General features: G+C 36.4%; 1 protein-coding gene across 3 annotated transcripts in view; it reads left to right on the plus strand.

Moving 5' to 3' along the window:
* The window catches only part of ATP11A (ATPase phospholipid transporting 11A), a 130,295-nt gene that overhangs the window by 39,292 nt on the left and 70,767 nt on the right, over positions 1–20,236 (plus strand). The window lies entirely within an intron of this gene.

The raw sequence follows: 20,236 nt of genomic DNA on the forward strand, positions 1-20,236 counted from the left end.
TTGTGCCTAACCTGCTTCAGAACTTTCAAAACCTTAAGTACAAAGAGTTACTGAGCAGACAGGATTTGTGTGACAGCATAGTACTTAGTTCGGCAAAGCCTGACAACCTGCTGAATTTATAAGGTTAGTTGTGTTTTTGTAAAAATCTGTGACCAAACAACCTTTCCCCCAGACATGATCTCCTTTCCTGTTTTTTGCTGGACTTCTGTTTATACTTGAAGGTCAATATGGAAGGTCCTCTGACCTTGGAAATCGATCCACTTGAATTCTCTAGAACCTGAGCTAGGGAACTTTTAGGTCCTGCTCTGAGGTTCGCTTGCTCAGCATGTGTAGTTCTTTTTCTGTTTTGTTTTGACTTTTCATTTCTCTTATGTTGGCTGTTTGATTTTTATATCGGACGTAGCTAAGGAAATGTATGTAACAGGCTGAGCTGACCAAGTTATTTTTTTGTTTTAAATGCCAGGCTGATGTGGTTGTTACAGGCACTCTCTCTTTAACAGAAATTAGATACGCAGTGTTGGTTCTTAGCTATGTCCGGTAATGGGAGAAACATAGGAAAGTACACCTAGCCAAATGTAAGTGATGATGAAATTGGTGAGTTTTTTTCCTAGGGTGAAAAAGGTATTGTGTGTTTGCCCCAGTCACAGTAATTACTAAAGCTCAGAAATAGTATTGGTGTTTAAATGACCTGTAGAACCCTGGGTATTGGTATAATTCTAAGCAAACTGAAGTACCTTTTAGTGCTTTTTTTTCTGTTCCATTTCTCTGGAGGGAAGAAGCAGCAACAGAGAGCTTGTGTGTGGAAGCGCCTTTATGTTATCATATTTGGCCTACAAGACACAGTGCTGACTTGTAATCTTGGTGTATTGGTATTGAATGTTCATCTAGGGATGTTTAAAGAGAAAGCTTGAACATTTCTAGCAGGCTTGAGCAGGGAAAGGAAAGTGTCTGGAGAGGGTGTGAGTTTCAAAACATCCCAAAATGGATATTTGCTAGTAAACTTTTCAATTTTGTGGCTTGGACAAGTAGTAATAATCTTTTTAAACCAGCCTTGCATAACTTTAGATTGGTCTTATTTGCATCACTGGAAGTAATGGTTGTAATTAGAGTTAACTTGAAAAAGCTGTGATCTGTTCTCTTATTTCAATACTGGAGAATGGGAAAAAATAATGGAAGTAATAGATTTGATGTGTATTGATTCCTATTACTTGCTGTGACTTGAAGGAAAAGTGTTTAATATGGGCCTTCTCATTTATTTATTATTTCTAAGGAATCACCAAGGTGACTTCTTTTCTTAGCCTTGCCTTGTTCTGTAACCTAGAGAATTTTTGAACTAAGGTGGTGGGACAATCCAATAAATTTCATCGTTTGTCTGAATTTAATGGGAGCGCCCTGGAGCGGAACTTCTCAAATCAATAGGTTTTAGTGCTACTTATTTTTGAAGGAAATGGCACCAACCAATAATGACAAGCTAGCAATAAAAGAATAGCCTTTTTGGAGAGATTTCAAAAGAATAAGAGTGTTCTTAGATCTTTTGGTGTGTGATCATTTCAGAGACACTGGAACTACTTAACTAATGTTGAACAGACCAAAACAGAAAGCTGGCTAAATGTTGGCTCTGTATGAAATGGGAGAGATGTAAGATTTTTGCAAGATGATTAAAGGTGCTATTCACAGTTAGATGTATAGTACTCTAAAATACAACTTCAGAAGACCCTCAGACTTTAACTTAGTGAGTTTGTTAGCTTGTGGCAATTTGAGTACTAGTACAAAAAGATAAACCTAATCTAAGAACAGTGTAAATGAGCTTTAAAAGGCCATGAATACAGGTTAAATGTGTTGTTTTAACCCAAACCAAATTGCACAATTGTCAGTTGACTTAACTGTGGTTCTGCTTAAAGGAAAGGACTTTCCAAGAGTAGTAGTTACTGCTTTTTTTTTTCTTCCAGGTTTACCATGTGAAATAAAGTGATTAAATCAGTGCAACATCTAGTATTGGCATCACCTTTTTGAGATGCTGAGAGGGGACTGCATTGTTTCCTGTTATCCATTACAGTATTGATAGTTTAACTGGTTCAGTGGTGTGAACTGATCCACAGTATTGAGAAAGCTTAGAACTGAAAACACTAATAGAAGTTTGAGAGATTAGCCAGGTAGCAATATGGGTCTAGATGATGTGTTTTGGCTATTCTGTGTAACTCTATACTAACTCAAATTTAACAGAATATGTCACGTAGAGCAAATTTGGTCCCATAGATGGAAGTCTTACCAGGGACTAGAAATACTCATTTCAGCAAATTTAAGGCTGCGTTGGAAAAGATTAGTGATTAATTCTCATTAGCTGCTTTATCACTTCAAACATTGTATGACTTTTGCTCAACACTACAATTATACCTTTTGTTTCTGCTAAGATGTGTCTGACTCTTTTTTTTTTTTCAAATAATACATATATTTGTGTGCAAGGTGGGAGGGGAAAATTTTATTCTCTACAGCAAGGGAAAGTATTTGTGTCTTCAGAAGCCCAGAACAGCAAAGGAGAAGACCCTTTGCAGTGTCTTTCAACAGCAAGAGGTTGTTGCAATAATCATTCCACAAAACTGCATCCCCAGTGCAAATCTGTTTTTTGCAAAGGTTGTCTCCTTGGGTTTTGTACTTCACTAGATGGGACCTTCTCAGGTAGATGACTTTCCTATCTCCGTGCCTGTAAATGAAGTTGGAAATTCACAAATCTCTCTGCTGTTCTATTTTTGTAGAAGTTCTTTGCTTTTGGAGCATCTCACAGAGATCTGGCTAAGAAGCTTTCTTAGCTGATACTAATCTTCATCATGCAAAGTGTGGAATAAGCAAATTGCTTGACCTTTTGGTGGTGGTGGTGGTGGCTACCATGGGTCATCAGCTACAGTAAGCCACTAAGGTGGCTGATGTACTGTCACAGGTGAGAATTTTAGCATGTGCCAGCAGTTTTGTACTGAAGATGCAGTTGTGTCCGTTTTTTCGCTGACAGATAGGGGCTTTATAAAATGAGTGTGCCTGTACACTGGCATTTGTCACACGAGTGTGGCAGTGGTGACTTTCTTGGATGGCGGTGTTACTCCTGTGTGCCCAGGGCTGCCAGGCGAGGGGGAGATCACCTGCAGCGGGGTCGAGGCCAGGGATTCAGCGGACTCTGGAAAGTCATGGCTTTTTAACCCTGTACAGCAATGGCTGCTGTTGTGGCCCCGGAGATTGAGAACTGTTTGACCCATTTGCTCTGTTCATTTGTAGTCGGGTTGTAGTGATGTTACACTTTGTGTGTCAGGCTGGATTTTCAGTAGCCCGTGCTCTCCATCAAACAGAATGGCAGCTGTGGGGGTACAGCAGAGGTGGAACTTGCTGGTTTTGCCAGACCTTCAAAAATATATTGTGGGTTTTTTGTTTGTTTGTTTTTTTTTAACATCAGGAAACTGAGTTAACATATGAACCAATTCCTTCATCCAGATGCATACACTATAAAACCACTTCTGTCAGTGAAATCTGAATGCTCAGGAAAAGAAAGAAGCGTGCGGATGGTCCCCTGTGAGATTGAAGGTGTAATCCACCTTTCTCGTTTACTCTGGTTCCTCTGTCTTACAGCAGGGGCTTTGCAGCTATCGAAGAGGAAACTACATCAGCTTTGTCTCCGTGCTCCTCTGGTTTTCGGGGAGCGCCTGCTTCCCGGGTGCTGCCGTGTCTCCCGGGTCCCTCCCCGCGCAGGGCCTGGCAGCAGCCGGGCGCTCCCCGCCTCCTTCCCCACAGCCCCGCTGGTTTGGCTGCATCTCCACTCCTTCCCCCGGTGCCATTTTGGGAGCCCTGCATCAAATTTCCAGCCAAGCGTTGGCTTTCTTCTTGTGCTTAAACCCAGGGCCTAACAGGGAGGGCCTTCTGGACGGCCCTGGTGAGCGGCTGCTGTCTTCCCACGTGCCCGCAGCCTCTGGAGGCTGATGCCGAGGTGGGTTTACCCTGTTGCACGTCCTCCTTTTGATCAGTGCCTGACCACGTTACTTGTTCTCCAAAGCCCTTTGACCTGTGTGGGCTTTTCCATTATTTTTTTTTCTGCCCTCTATTAAGTAGGTCTGACCTCTTCAATATCTAACCCTCTACTTGCTGGCTCTTCACTTTCACCAGTCAGTCTTCAGTTTGATTTGCTTAGCAAATCCCATTGTGAATAAATTAGGAAAAAGTATGAAGTGTAGGTATTTGCCTTTCTTTGAACTGGAGAGCTTGCAAAGCTCACCAGCATGGGTGGCCCCTCTTGTGTCCTTTCCTCTTTGTCCTTTCCTCTTTGAGGTGTACCTGAGGTACACCAAGACTGTGTACCTCACAATTCATTGAGACAAAACTATGTATTTGTCATGAGAGTATTGAATATTTGGCAAATCAAATGCTATATTAATCTTTACAATATTTAGAAATGCCTAGACTTTCAGAGTGGAGATATCAATAAGGAGGTTGATATTAAGGTGAGGGATCAAAAGGGAAAAATGCTCAGTTTCATCTTGAAACCAAAATATTTATGAACAGATGGAATTCGGTTTTGTTTTGTTTTACCCATGAGGTTTCCAGCCAGCATCACATTTGAGGAAAATCCTTTCCCATCTGTCCAGTTTCATATCTCTGCAGATGTATAAACAAAGCAAAAAAGGATTTATAAATAATATTTCACTTGCTTCAAATAAGTATGAAACATTAAAATGGAAACATTAGGAATAACCAGATTTCTATACCATTAAGAAACAAACTGGTATGCTATTTCTTCCTTGTTCTGGTATCTACATTGTAAGAAATCTGTTTAAATGTTGGAGAGAGTGCAATAAAAAGCCAAAGATAGTGTCTGAGAATTAGAGGGATTACCTTACACTGATTAAATTGAGAAACATAGAAACTAATGTTTCATGCCATGGAACCACAGGCTGCTGAGGCAGTGAACGTTCCATGTAATGGATAACTTAAAGCAAGTAGCATCATAGTTATGACACTAGTAAAATTCACATGCCATCTTTAAATCCAGATCTGAGTATTTTTTAGACATGTTCTGTGTTAGTGTATTATGAGAGGAGATTTAAATACCTTGAGAGTTAAAAATCAATCTTCATAATATTTGTTCTTTTTTAAGATTATAACCTGTTTATAAGCTTATTATTCCTCTATTGAAAATGTTTTAAACAGTGAAATAGTTTTTACAGGGTCACTAGGTCAATGTAACTTTTATATTTGGAACATAGCAAGCCTTTCTTTTCACAGTATCTCCAAGTCTTTCAAATGTGAACCTATGGAATAAGTGAAAGCATGCAGTTTATTATTTTGTATTTGTTCCCTGTTAACAGTCCAATGTTAGCATTGCTCCTTACAAGGACAAACCTTTGCTTTTATCTAGTGCTAAGGCTTCATTTTATAGTCTTTTTATAGAGTATATAGGAGGGAAGATACAGGTTCTAATACAGATGATTTAACATGTGTGATTTACTCAGGTTTTATAATTTTTTCTTTGTTTTTACTGAAGATGTTGACTAATATATACAAGTAAAATCATGGGTGTTCTTTGGTTGGTATTTTAATTCTACTTCAAAGGTACAGCGAGTCAAGAGAGGATGCTGTGTGTGTGCCTGCAAACAAAATCTGTCCTGGACTTGTCTCCAGAAAGTGTTTTTTATAGCATATTGACATTAGAGGCATAGTCCTCTGAGAGGACTTTTTTAATAGGACCTTAACACTTTTCGTTTGGAAGGATTTATGTTAAGTGCAAGTACATTTTGGCATAGCTTGTATACTTTTCTATTACTCTTTCTGTAAATGTAAAAAATTACCCTGCAGATGAACCCATTCTCTGCTTAATAGGCTTCTGTCAGTGTCCTCACAAAAGCATCTGAACGTCTTGTTTCCAGAAGTTTGCAACTGAAGTCATTTTCTTCCTTCTATAATGTTATGTTCTCACTGAAAAAAACCCACACCCAACCCCAACAACAAACAAACAAACAACCCACAAAAAACGATGTTCTTGGCTCTTTGAATATTTTCCATAATAAATCTCATTAAGACCTAACGTTTTCTTTTTATTCAAAACAATAGCACATTTAACTCACTTGTGATAGAACTTGCCACAATATCCTTATTCCTTTTATGTGCCAGAACTCGTCAAACTGGTGTGAACATGACTTAACCTACTGTTAGAAGGAAAGTCCAGTGGCATTTCCACCTCACAGCACCCGATTGACTAGAGGCAGTGGCTCAGCCGAAGTAAAATGTTCCAGCTGCCACCGGATAGCCTCTTGCATAAGCACATAATCAACTTACATTAAGAAACAAAGTAAGTAATTATCTCTTACAATCTGAATACTTACTCCATTTGAATTCAACTTATAATGCATAATTGACCCCTTAGAAGCCACGTGTACTAGAAAAAAATTAACAGGATAGCTGGTAGACTCGTGATCTTTGCACTAGGATTACAGCAGCTATCCACTTCCAGGGGCATGGTTGTTGGATATGGTAACAGATACTGCTGCTGTGGCAAGGCCTCAGATGCAGTCATGTTCTAAAAAGTAAAATAAGTGTGAAAATACTTCCTGCTTTCCTTGGTTTTAGTCATAGCTGCCTATTTATAAGACAAAATGGTGAGTTTCTTTTTTTGTTTGTACTATGCCTCCTAAGACTATTCAAGTCAGGATCTGTGCCTGGTATTCCTATCTGCATTTATTAAACGTAGTTGTATTTTATTTCCGAGGAGTTGTCCAATGGAATGCTTCCTAAAACCAAAAAAGAGTAATTGTTTCTAGAAGGCAAAAGTAAATGACTTTCCCTTCCTGAAATTACCTTTCTTATTTATGGATTAAATCTTCTTATATTGGGGAAGTATTAGGAAGTAGACAGAAATAACTCCAGTAAGACACTGTACTGCCAACCAGGGCACTGCCAAGGATTAGTTATCTCATTTATAGTAATGCTTCTTGGGCTATCACCTGAAACTTTATTTTTGGCACTATAATTTTGGTATCTTGCCCCATCTTCTCTGCCTGTAGGGTACATGTCCTGAAGTGTGCCGCATGTAGTCAAAACCATTTGGAAACGAGCAGATTTTATGAAACTGATAATGTGTTTTTCTGCAGGAGCCAAACATGCCTCATTTATTATGAGTATGTATCTGTGATATGGCTGAAGTAGGATTCGTAGAATCTTCTGTTATTTTACTGCATTTTGGGGGCAACAAAAAAATGAGTCTAGAACAATGATTTCTGACTTGATTTGGGTTTTGCCGTTGACTTTCAATGTTCTTAAAGGCTTAAGGTAAAAAATTATGTGATAGAATAAATGTCTTGAATGCTCAGGCTTGTGCTTACAAACACAGTTGTTACTGACTACCAGGCTAATTTCAGTAAACTCGTGTTAGCTGGTTTTAGACATAGAATTACCTCTCTTAAAAACACTAAATTGCAGGCATTTGACTGGCAGTTTATGCAACCAATTAAACTTACCCGTGGAAGTTGTTTGGTCCAAAGCTCTGCTCAGAATATGGACAGTTTTACAGTTTGATTGAACTTTGAAGTCAGATCATATTGCTGATTAAATCTGTAAACATTTGAGAAGATACATGAATTAGGAAGTGTGAATCAAAGAACAGAATTGTTATGGTTACCTATTTTCCAAATAAAAATATCTGGAATATATGTTACAGTATAGTAAGAACATGGGATATTCACTTTAAGATTTCATCTTCATTTATTTCCTGGACACAGGGATGTAAAAAAATAGCATGACAAGCTACTTCAAAATCTGTCATTGCTTTTCCTAACCCACTTTTGCAGCAACTGAGGGTTTGCTGTCTTGTTTTTTCTTCCTTGGACTGGTTCCAGGAATTCCTAGTCAAACAGGAAGAGACACATGGGGGGCACATCGTTTTCTGGGAATAGATGAGTTTTATTGAGCATAAAAGCTAAATCTTTAAAAAGAAAATCTGTCTGTTGGACTCTTTTCAAAAAGATAACACTAAGAAAGGAAACAATGTATTAAAAGTCTTTTCCTTGCTGTTGTAATAATTCCATTTCTTAATATATGTATACATTTTAAATACAACAAAATGTTGCAAAAGGAGAAAAATATTAAATATTTTCACGTTTTTATGATTACCTAGCTGTCTCAGTTTGTAGGTTCTTTAGCCTGTCATACACAGAAGATTAAAATAGATAATACTGATGATTCTGGTCTAAAGGTTTTTTGATACTTGTTCAGCTGAAGTAACACCTCTCAGGTATCCTCCTATTTAAAGATGAATTTGTTTTTTTCTAAGATAATCTGTCTTAGAGGCTATCCACAAGCCTGATATTCTCAGCTTGGTTCTTGAAGGGCCTGTAGGGCCTGTGATGTCCTCAAGTACGTATATGCTTTTTGAAGTTTGCTAAATAAAGGTGTTTCCTGCCAGCATGTACTTTGTACTGGGAATTTACTTATGGTAGGGCTTCCCAATATGTGGGGTATGGGAGACTGTCAACCTTCTGTAAGCTAGTCTTGGCTAATGTTGGTTTTCTTTGTGGCCTTCTATTGAGAATAAAATATGTTTAGAATTTTTTTCTTTTTTTTTTTTCTTGCTTATTGTTGGGAAGGGATGGCAGATCAGCCTTTGAAGCTTGAGAAACATTTCTTTAGGCAGTAGTTCATCAACTTGTTAAAGCTGTAAGTTAATGCTGTGGGGTATGTTTGTCTAGGGGGAAAACGGGGAATTTTTTAGATTGCTAGAGTCCCGAGAGAGAGAGTTTTATGGCAAAGAGAGACCATCCCATCACAAGCTGTTTTTAGGGGGTGATGTATTGTAACTGCTCGCCTCCATCCCTCCTCACATCAAAGAAATCACAGCAGTAAATCAAAGCCTGGAAGTAGGTGCCTTCTCTTGTGTTTTTATGTATGCTTTTGCTGCTGAATAGAAACCTGCAATATCAAAAGGTTGTTTAACCTTTTCTCTATCACTGAATGGCAGACATGTGGAGGTTGAGATTACACTTATCGTCTCATCCCAGACAAAGCTACATAACCCTCTTTGCCTTTATTATAGAAATCATTGCACCTCAGAATATATTAATCTCAATGTACAGTACAGTTCTAGACTTGATAGAAAAATCTTTCTTTAAAAATATCTTTGCTTTCCTGCATGAAGGACACAGAACAGTTTTGATACGTTAAAGTGGAATGTGGACACTTCTTCTTCCACTTATAAATAAAAGGAGGTACATGGAGCTTTGAAAGCTTTCAAAAGCATGTTCCCCAATGTTCTGTAGTTACATTGATACCAGTCTCATAGCATTATCTAGGACCTTGCTTGCTGAGCTATAGATAAATGCTGGAGTGTGTGATTTACATTTTAAATTGGGAAGTAGCTATAGTTTTTACTAAAATAAATTCATTTGTACCTTCTCTACTTTTGATCAAGCAATGGTCATTGACACTGTACTGAGTATACTGGAACTTGACTTCACATGTGTTGGGCATACTGTGTTGACCTGACTATGAGTTCCCTGGCTATCATTAATGCTTTTATTAGTAGTATTTTACAAGTATGGAATGTCTACTCAGGATGGCCAGTCATTGTGGATTAACACAGGTCACTGAATATATGTTGGAAAAAGAGTGTTTTATTTAAGTGTTCCTCACCTGTGTTATATCAGGAGAAGTTCCCTCTGAGTTATTAATGATATTTTGTTTGAAACTTCACGAAGTCTTCACTGAACTATTTAAGATGGTAAACACCAAAAGTCCATCCTTGATTTCCAGTGTCCTGTCTTGTTCAGTGACTAGTTCAGTATTGCAGTTGCTCTTAATTTAGTTGCCAAAGAGTTTAGTTATGGAACTTCCTTCTCACAGTTTTTGACTGCTAAGCATTGGCTGTTTTGATTTCTGAAGTTTGCTATTTAATTGCTTGTATAATATATGTTCTGGATGTTTTAGATTATTTTGAATAGCAACTGGCACTAGATTCTGACTAGTCAATTTCATTTATTTATTTTGTGTTGTGACTAATTTTTTGGAAATGTTGCTTACATTTTTCTGAGACTATATATGACAAAGGAAATAGCTGTAATGTAAAATAAGAATTTTGTATTGATATCTAACTTTTAAAATACAACTAATAGTAGCAAATGCTGTTAGAGTTTACTTTTATAAATATTTGGTTACTGTAGAAGTGTTCTTGAAATAAATCTTTTGATGTTTGTAAAAGTAAGAAGTTGTGAAATATTTATTGTAGTTCATATTGTTCAGTTGCAAATCCTTAAATCTGTTCTTTAAGAATAAAAGTAAATATTAAAAAGCTCAGTACATCAAAGGAATCGTCAAGTAATATTTAATCTTTCTGGAATTCACGTTCCTCAAGTGCAGTGAAAACAAAAGGGATTCTAAAATCTTGTGGTTATTGGTGTCATAAAGCTTTTTATGCATCATGAGTAGGTGTATTCATGCTCCTGACATGAACACTCAAAGGTAATAAATGTCCTTTGTACCATTTTATAAGTTTAAAACTCTTGGTTTTCATCAGTATAGATTTTACCTGAAGTCAGCTTTATGATCCTGATGCCTGCTACTTTTGGAAAATTTAAGAGATCTTCACTATTCTGTGTGGGGATTGAATGGGGTATTTCATCAGCAACACTTGTATGATAGTAGGTAAAACTGTGAATACAATTTGTGAGCTCTTATTTGAATCGGCGCATGGCCTTTTCCCTCAAATACTTCAACATATGACATTGCTTTGCAGTGTTGGAAGAAGTAATGGGTTAATATTTTAAATTCCTTTAGTATGCCAGAGCTGTATTGGAATACTATTGCATAATTGTGTAGGAGTTTGAAGTTTGTTGAACGTAAGTTTTTACAAATAGCTCCAAATAAATGTTTTGTTAATCTTTATAACCAACTGTAGTTAGGGTCCTTTCTCATATCAGTGTGTATGTGTCTGTGTTGGTGTTCACCAGACTGAATTTGCATAACGTGGGATTTAGTGTCAGAGCACAGTAAGAAGTAAGGAGGTGAAGGAAAATGCTAGGTAGCTTCTAATGATATATAATTAATCAGTTAATCTGAACAGCCAAGTTATTTTGGAACTATAAATATGGGATTTCTTCAAGTTGAAGTATAGGTATGCTGGGATTATAATGTGACTTTTTAAATAGTTCTCAAAACTGCTTACAAATAAAAGAAAGTGAGATATATAATTTGCAAGTTACTTTGCAGGGACTATGGCAAAATATAATTACTCATAGGATAAATTTGACTATTAATATTGTCATTTTGACTAGTGCCAGGGCTTCTAGGCTGTTGATAAATTTACCAGTAATGTAGAGAAAGTCTGTCATTTGTACCTTACCTGTTTACTTTTGTGGGTAGTTATGTTGACCAATACAGTCTGGCCTTAGTCTGGGGGAATAAGTTGTGGACTGGAGTAAGTGAGCAAGATCTTGATTTGAAAATTTGTCAAAACATGACACCTGCTATTTTGCTGATGTTTCTCCTTATAGGTGTGGAAGACTAACAGGTAGTAGCTACATTAGTTGTACTGCTTTTTGTAGCACCCATATGATAGTTTGTTTTCTCTCTCTCATTTTTCTTGGGGTATTTGCTTCTGATAAGGCTGCAGCCTGACCTCAAGTATGTATGGTAGCATAGCTACAGACATACACTGGGAAGCTTGGTTTTTTAATTAGTCTTTGTGTAGAAAAAAAACAAACCCAAAAGGTGTTGGAAGTCACTGTTCATTAAGAAACTGTAGTTCAGTATCAGTTAAGTATAAATAGATAAATATGTAAAGATCTATAGAGATATAAGTGAGTTTACAATAAATATTTTGATGAATCTCCAGTACAAATATATAACGTAAGGACTAAAGCCCTAGATTATTATGGATGGAACAGTTCATGTAACAACATTTGGATGTTCTTTGGCCACTGAGTCAGTGGCCTGTAAGACCAGCATTCTAAAAATTGTTAGACTTTTTAGAATATATGATGATACCACAGAGTAACCCTACCTTCTCTCTGCCAGAATCACAGTTTCACTAGCTTTGTATCCACTTAAGAATGAAAATCCTTTTAAACTCTAACAAGAACTGACCATCAAGATGGTGAGTAGTTACTTCTTGCAGTGAACTTGTTAACCCTTGTCATCACATTTAAATCTATAACACAAGGAATAAGGAAGACATTTTCTTGGTGGGAAAACTGCATGCTATTTCTTTAGTGAAAGTAGGAATAGAGAGGTCTGCTGCTCAGCTGCATGTCAGTGGACTGCAGAGTGCAATAGTTAACTTTTTTTTTCATAGCTCACCTGAACAATTTAGAAACTGGCTAACATAGGTGAGACATTTTGATAGCCCTTGTGCTAAGTGTAAAGAGCATATGAAAGCCCATATCTTTTAACTGTCTTTGTTCTGGAATGCAGGCCAGAAATTTGACTCTTCCCCTTGCTTTTTTTCATTTAGGTGTAGTCATAGGGTGATTTTGACCTGAGGGTCTGGCAAGACTGCCACCATGTTGCAGGTAGGGTAGGTATAGTACAAAAATAGAGATTTGTTTAATGCTTGCTTGAAGAGCAGCACTTCTGAGAGTGAACAGAAGATAGGCAAATAAATTGAATATTAGGTTCATTGTTTGTTAAAATCCTTGTAGAAGATGTTGTCGCTGGCCAGTTCTGATCATATCCATGTGAACGCTGTTGGTAGAGTAATTTGCTGCTCTGAATTTAAAGCATATTTTTAGAATATGTCCCCTTTTGAATAACCTGAAGCTCCTCGAAGAACACCACTTAGGAATAACTTTAGTTGCATCTGATTTTGTTGATCTTGTCAATGCATATTGTCTCTCTATGCATTAATTTGTGCTTTTGAAAAGGTAGACAGCAGGTATTTTTGCTTGATTTTTTTCGTAATCATTTAGTATCTTCATATAAAAGAAAACAAATAGTATGGTGTATCTGTATTTTTATTACTTATTTTTGAATGAATAAAAACAATCTGCTGCTTGCCTCCCTCCATCATCCTGTTTCTTTAGCATCTGTAAAAATAAATTTTTTAAAAATTTCAGTTAATTTTCTGACATAAAAATTTTTATCTCTTTAGAATGTTTCTTGATGAATTACTAGAAATAGAAGTATTTCCTGGCAACTAGAGAGTAAAAAACGCCTGCATTCTAAAGCATCTGTACCGGTCTGTCTTTACAAGTTTCTGTCTTTAAAAGTATCATTACAGATACTCTGAGTTTGACTGGCACTGCATGCAGATCTTAATGGAGTTTAGCTGCCTTGCAAGAAATAAAATTGCTCGTGTAGTTTTGCAGCTTTTGTTAGCACTTAAGGAAGCTGTAAATTTTCTCCACAAACCTTGATTTTAGCTGTTGGTCTGGAGCTGCTTAGATATAAACTTGATTTATAATTAATTTAAGTGCTAAGGCTGTCAAATATCTTGTGACTTACGTGACACTCTCCCTTCTAGCTTCTCTTATCACTTCTATTTGCAGTATAGTTTGTTTCTTATTTGCCTTTCTAATTGCAAGTGGGACACTCTTGAAAGGATTTCCATGTAGCAGTTCTTCTTGCCTGGTACTGGGGAGACATGCAACGAGGCACACTGTCTCCCTGTCCCACTGGCAGCAAGGAGCAAAATGTGTCAGACCTGCTATAGTGGGAGGAAGGAAAAGAAGTGAAAACATTTTTTCCAGCTGTCTGGTAACTGATGTATTTCACAGATCTACCTTTTTACCATCATCCCAGTGATTCCTTGAAATTGATTGAAAATAGCATGTGTGAAAGGAATAGGAGACTTTTATCTGTATTGCTTTTATCACTACTTTTCATGGAAATAAACAGGGAAACTAAACAAGATTCTATCTCTTTAATAGAAAGCACAAGCATCACAAATAGCTATATCAAATGGGCCAGTATGTCAACAGTATTTAGAGTTCAAATTGACCATTTATGAAAGATCTTAATCTTGCTTGAATAACTTGGTTTAGTTTTTATGTATTTGAAACAAAGATTTATGTAACTTTTTTTAGGAGGAACACAGATCGCTGGCCTTGCCATCCATGAAGTTGAATGATTCACTCAAGTATAGAGTATGTGGATTTCAGTTAAAGGTGGTGCTCTAGCCTAGAAATCAGAAAGGATAACTGTTTACAAAGTTCTATATTAGAATGTCTCTGTGCAAACTGATGTGACATGATTGGAATATAACTGTATTAGGATAGCTTCAGAAACCTTTTATTCTGAGTACAGTGCTCAAGGAGGCATGTACTGGAAGGCTGAGAAATTTCAGTGCATATACAGGAATGTTGGGTATTTTACAGAAACTAGAATATGTGCTGTTGTGTCAGAATGTTTGTTCCAACCAGTGTGAATTGCAGAACTTTATATGATTCCATCGCCATATTTCTGCATTTCCTCTTTCCAGCTTCAAGCAATGTCACAAATCTTTATGCAGCCCATAGCTATGAAACCATTTCCTCTTCTGCCTGCAAGCATAAGGCCCTTGCAGGAGATGGAAAGAAGGATCAGAAAACCAGGATCCACCAAATGCTGTAGGTATGGCTTGGTCAGGAAATTTACTGGACCTAGCACCATTTTCTGTAGTTAAGATATACTCACCTTTGCTTCTAATCACATCTCTTACTTGAGATTAATAAATAAAATAACCTAATCAAAGTCAAAGAATGTTTATCATCTTCCCTTTCTTCTCCTTTTGCATATACTTGTGTCCACCATTGTGTGTTTTGTAGGCAATTGCATTGGGAGAGTTTTATTTTCAAGTGTTACTTCTGGTGAAAGATCTCCATGCAAGGACTTAAAATGTGTTTGCTAAAAAGAAATGCAGTCATAAATATTCTGTAGCAACAGTATAAGGCAACAGATCCCACGACAGTGACATCTCCCATAGGAAATGTGTTAATTAGTCATAGGAGTTTCTGAGAGAGTGTTGTTCTGGTGGTTTTTGGTTTTTTTTGTGTGTTTGGTTTTGTTTTTGTTGTTTGTTTTTGTGGTTGCCTCTGAAGTGCTGCATTGTGTTATTCCATTAAATTAGTGGTTTTATGGCATATGTCCATATGGCTTATATGTCCATGAAATCATTTACTTTCTGTTTGATACCTAATATTGAGGTAGTCCTCTTTCAGATTATAAAACTTGATAGGGACTTTATCTGATAATTGTATGTTGAGATATTTTTATCTGTACCATTCTATATTCATATGAAACATATAAAAACAATCTTAATAGCTTTTGAAGTTATATTTACTCTTTATTCTGAGCTAGGTTCATTCACATGGAGGGCTGATACAGTGCTGTGAACAAAACATAAATCTTAAGTGCTCTATATAGGTCTTAGTGAGTTTACCGAACATTTAAAATCTTACTAAGCTCCTTTAAGTGGTTGAGAATTTCATTGTTTATCTCTACAAAGAAATACATGTAAATTCATAAGACTTTTTTGCAAAGCGGGCTATTTAAATTCTTAACCTCTTTTACTGGCTAGCAATTACAGGAAATGTAGATTTTTAAATTATTATTATTTCTTTAGAGGGATTCTCCTTTTCATGATTTATAGATCAGATCTACCTTTAAAAGGACAGTGGATTTGATTGGATTTGGAGAATTTAAGTAAAAATTTGCACACTGCGCCATTGTTTGTGTAGGGAGATGACTGCACATTTACCTCCGGAATGGTTCTGAGTCAGGTGTAAAAGAACAGGTACTTGGTACATTTGACAATTGATGATGAGATTATATGATGTCATGGTTTTGTAAATAGTGTATGATAAATAAAGAAGACAGTTTGCTTAAGATACTAGAAAGGAAAATGAGTTCCTTTTTTTGCTTTAGTGAATTACAGCTTCCTGAGAGTTGTTTCTCCACTGAATGAAAAATGAGAAATGGAGGGCATTTTTAGTGGAGAGCTGTTGTAACATATCCAATTAGATGTGAGCAAAATATTCTATATGCGAAAGTTTTTTCACACTGTTCACCATTAGTTCTTTATGTGGATTTTGAGTGATAATAGCTTGTCAGTATCTGTTACCCTAAAACTCCAAAGTGATTGAGCAGCTGTGTGTTCAGTGTGCAATTTCAACAATGGTGCTAATTGCTTTATTGAGATCAAATAGTAATGCTTTATTGAAACACCAGGCTGTTGTCAAAGCCTGCCTCTGTGGGCGTAAAGTATTTCTGTGTGGAAAAACTTGAGGTACAACCTGGGTGAACAAGGCTATAGCTGATGCTGAGAATTCATTGCTGTCAAAATTGTGGTTAGTGTACACTGTCCATTTATGACTCTCTGAGAAAGCATTTAGCAAAAAAGTAGGAGAGAATATTGTTCAATAAAGTGTACTCACAGCCTGGCCAGGGCAGATTTAGCTGAGTTTTCAGCTGTACTTAATGCATATTAACTTATTTTAGTAGTGTTTTTGTTTACATTATTTGGAGAGAGAATATAATTTTGAACTGAAGATTGTTGCTACTAATTAAGCCCAAATTACTAGTTCAAGTGGAGAGTCGGAAAATGTCAAGACTTAGAGTCTTTCAAGGTCAGTTATTTTTCTAGGAGCTACTGCTAGCATCTTCCTATCATCCTCTTACTGTCACCTGTTGAATACTAACCCCCTTGTCTTTTTAGATAATATATTTTTATTTAAATTAAATTTAGGTAAAAATTAGCAGAGTAGCATGAAGGTGAATCTCAAGCTAGTTTCAGTTTGATTTTTAAAGCAGAAAAACAAGTATACTGCATGAGTATTTGATCTCATACATGCATTAAGGTATAATCCTGTTAACTGGCTCTATTTAGTGTTATGTAAAGATGATTTAGTCTTTTGCTGGTCTTTGCGTTCTGTATTGCTGACCCTGCTTGAAGGAGTAAAAGCTAAGTAACGCTTCTTCATTGATGTGCCAATAAAACTAGGTCTCGGTACATTGAGCTTTAGACTATAAATAGAAGCAGATAATGCTAAGGTTTATTTATGGTTTCTTGGACATATCCTTAATGGGTTTAAGTAATAGAACTGGAAAAAAAAAAGAAGTGAATGTAGTTCATTGCTCTGGCAGCAGCATCAGATTGCTTTTTTCAGTTACCCTCGTGTCATTCTGTAAATAATCTCTCATGTGCAATACCTGAACATTAAAAGAAATGTTGGATCAATGTGTTTGGCTTTGTAGGTTAGCATTACCAGACATTCAGTCGGCGTGTTTTGATTTTTTTGTGGTGTGTGTCCTAACTTACAGTGCTGTTTACCTAAAAGCATCTTTCTCTGCTTCATGCAAGTGAGTTTCCTTGTGGTCGTACTGAATAATGCATGCTACTTTTTGCATTGCACTCTTACAACACTGAAAAACATAGCCTTTCCTTTTTCCCTGCTAAATTTTTATGCTTGGACTGTGAATGTTTTGGGGTTTTGAAGCTGTTGAATTAAGTTAGTAAAGTGCATTTAGTTTCTATTCTCTATTTTTATATATATATATAAAATGTTCTGTGCTAGCAGATAGTAAAAATTAAGTTAGATATTGTTTTGTACTTCTGTGGTGAATTTATCAATTCATGATAAAACCAGATCCAATTAAGCTAACAGAAGAGATTGTCTTGATTTTATATCCATTCTTAAAGTAAATTTTATAGAGCCTTTCTTTAGGGATACAAATTCCAAGTTGTGACATTAAGTTGGTTTACTTGGTGTTAACACAATACTCCAGGGCCATCGGACCTTTAAAAACTGGTAGTAATTCAGGAGAATGCTGTTTAGAGCTCTGTCTTGTACTCCTAGCTTGATAGGTAATTTCACAGGGGACTTACCTGCATCATGATAAAGATAAGTTTATGCTGTGAAACTTAAAAAAACTACTTTTTTTTTTAACTAATAATACCCTTGTCGAGCTGTCTTAGAGTGGTTCATAATAAATATAAGAGATGAATTGTCAGGCTGGGCCTGTGTAGAGGGAAGGAGAAGCTGAGGGATTTCTTCTTGATGTTCAAAGGCACATGTTGAATTCCCATTAGCCCTTTATACAACCGTCTCTGAACTCAGGCAGGCCCTTGAGTGTATCAGGAGTAATCTTTGTGTTGCTTTTATGTCTGGAATGTCCTTCCTAATGAAAAATTAATAAACATTGTACAATTTAATCTACTGCTCGGGAATATCTCACACTCTCTTGCATTTCTAGGAGTATTACTTGGCACAAGTGTCAATAAATCATTTGTGTGCATTGTACATTCAAGTGCACTGACAAGGTAAAGTATATTGTGTTCCAATAAAATGATAACAGTTACCACATTTTGTTCTTGGCATAGCAGGAAGGTGGAATATGGAAACATTTTCATTGCTTTACTTCCTTCCAAAATATTTTGGCTTGCTGAAAGAATCCTACCTGATCTTCAGAAGCGGGCTGAATGGCAGTTTGCTTTTGAGTTGTGACAAGTCCTATCAGTGATATGGGATGAGTTGTCTGACTGGAAAATCAGTGTCATTTTTAAACTAACCCACGTCCTAATTTGAGGCCCATGCTGGAGGGATCTGACATGTGAGAAATGTTGTATGTGTACTCCGACTGAATCAGGGATAGTCACAGAGTTTAGCATAAGGTGTGCTATTGGTGTGTCTTATGAATGGCTGTTGCTTTTACTTCCTTTATAAGTAGTTTGTTTTCATATAATAGAGTGACCCTTTCAAGTTATTGAAGATTGAATAACATATTAAAATGGCTAAGAACTTTGGTGTTACTTTTATTTTTAGTTTTATGCCTAGTTTTGTAATTTTGGCCTTCGGTAGCTTCTGAACGTAATGCCTTCATTTTCCTGTAATGTGCAAGAATTTAACTAGTTCTAGTATAAATGTCTCGGGCGGCAGAAATTGCTCTTCTTTAGGCCTCTTACTTCACTTTACATTTTACTTCATCACTATTCAGCTATTTTGTGGTAGGTAGTCTGAGTTCAATAGGCTTTCTTTCGCTAGTTTTGATGTTCTTGCCCACCCCCAAGAAAGTCATGCACATTGCATAGGTAATTATTTTATAAGCTTAACTGCTCCAGGTTTTCAGAGTATTGCAAGATTTTATATGTATATTTCAACAATAATTTATGTTGAATGTTTGTTCTTTGCCTATGTTGCACTTAAGGCAGTGGAATAATCATACAGTAACGAACCAATGAAGGAAATATTAGGGTGAATATTTTTTAAGTTTGAGAACTAAATTTTATTTTAGACTTATTAACCATGTCTGTACTAGTAAAGTAAGTGGGCCCAGAACTATTGACAGCAAGACTAGCTAGAAAAGAAGATACCACGTCTATGTGATTAAACTCTTTTATTTTCAAGAACTACACAGCTCCATGCAGCTGCTTTGGGGAGTGATGCTTTGGCTGTGTTAACTACCAAACTGCTCCTGGTATTTGTTTGGTGTTAGTTTGCGAAGTATCTGTCTGACAGTTTGCCCTTAGAGACAGGCAATCAAGCACCAGTGCCCAGGAGCACTTTGAGGACATATTTAAAATACTAAATAGATGTAGCTGTTGAAGGTATATGGAAGCTTCTTTTCTGTAACATACTTAATGGAAGTATATGTAAATGCATCATTACAACATAAAGCAGGGGTTTTGAGTTTAAATTGATTACATATTTAAATATTTAAATTACTCCTGACTTGACCTAATGATGATGTTAAAAGAGCTGATGCCTGGGCTTCTCTATGTGGGACAAAGTATTAGGAATGTGTTCTGTACTTGAGAAATTAATTCCCATCTACCATATGAAAAATACAAGACTGTTGACTAAGGGATGAGCATTTTGTAATCCAAGTCCCTAAAAAAAATTTTGAAATAATAAAAAAAAATTGATCCTTCTGTTTTTACGTAAATACTTTTCTACAGTGATTTGTACTTTTTTTTTTACAGGGAATTGACAGCATAAAAGTGCTAATTTTGGACAATTTGTATCTGTGGTGGAATTTCGTGATGAGAATATATGAACCTTTTACTTTGGCTCACCTACTTTTTTCTTCTACTTGCAGACACAGCTTTCATTAAAGATCAAGGGATCTGAGTTGAAAAGCTGAGGTCTTTTCCTGGCAGTCTAAGAGTCCCTAAGCTTGTTTGTGTCTGGGGAAATTGTTATTACTAGTATTTCAGAGAACACAGAGTTTCATTTTGCTTCAAATAAAATACTAAGTTATGGCTGGCTAGTCTTAAAAATGGGATGAATTTGTTATATATATAAAT

Source organism: Buteo buteo, chromosome 25 (assembly GCF_964188355.1).
Source record: "Buteo buteo chromosome 25, bButBut1.hap1.1, whole genome shotgun sequence".
Taxonomy (NCBI): Eukaryota; Metazoa; Chordata; class Aves; order Accipitriformes; family Accipitridae; genus Buteo; species Buteo buteo.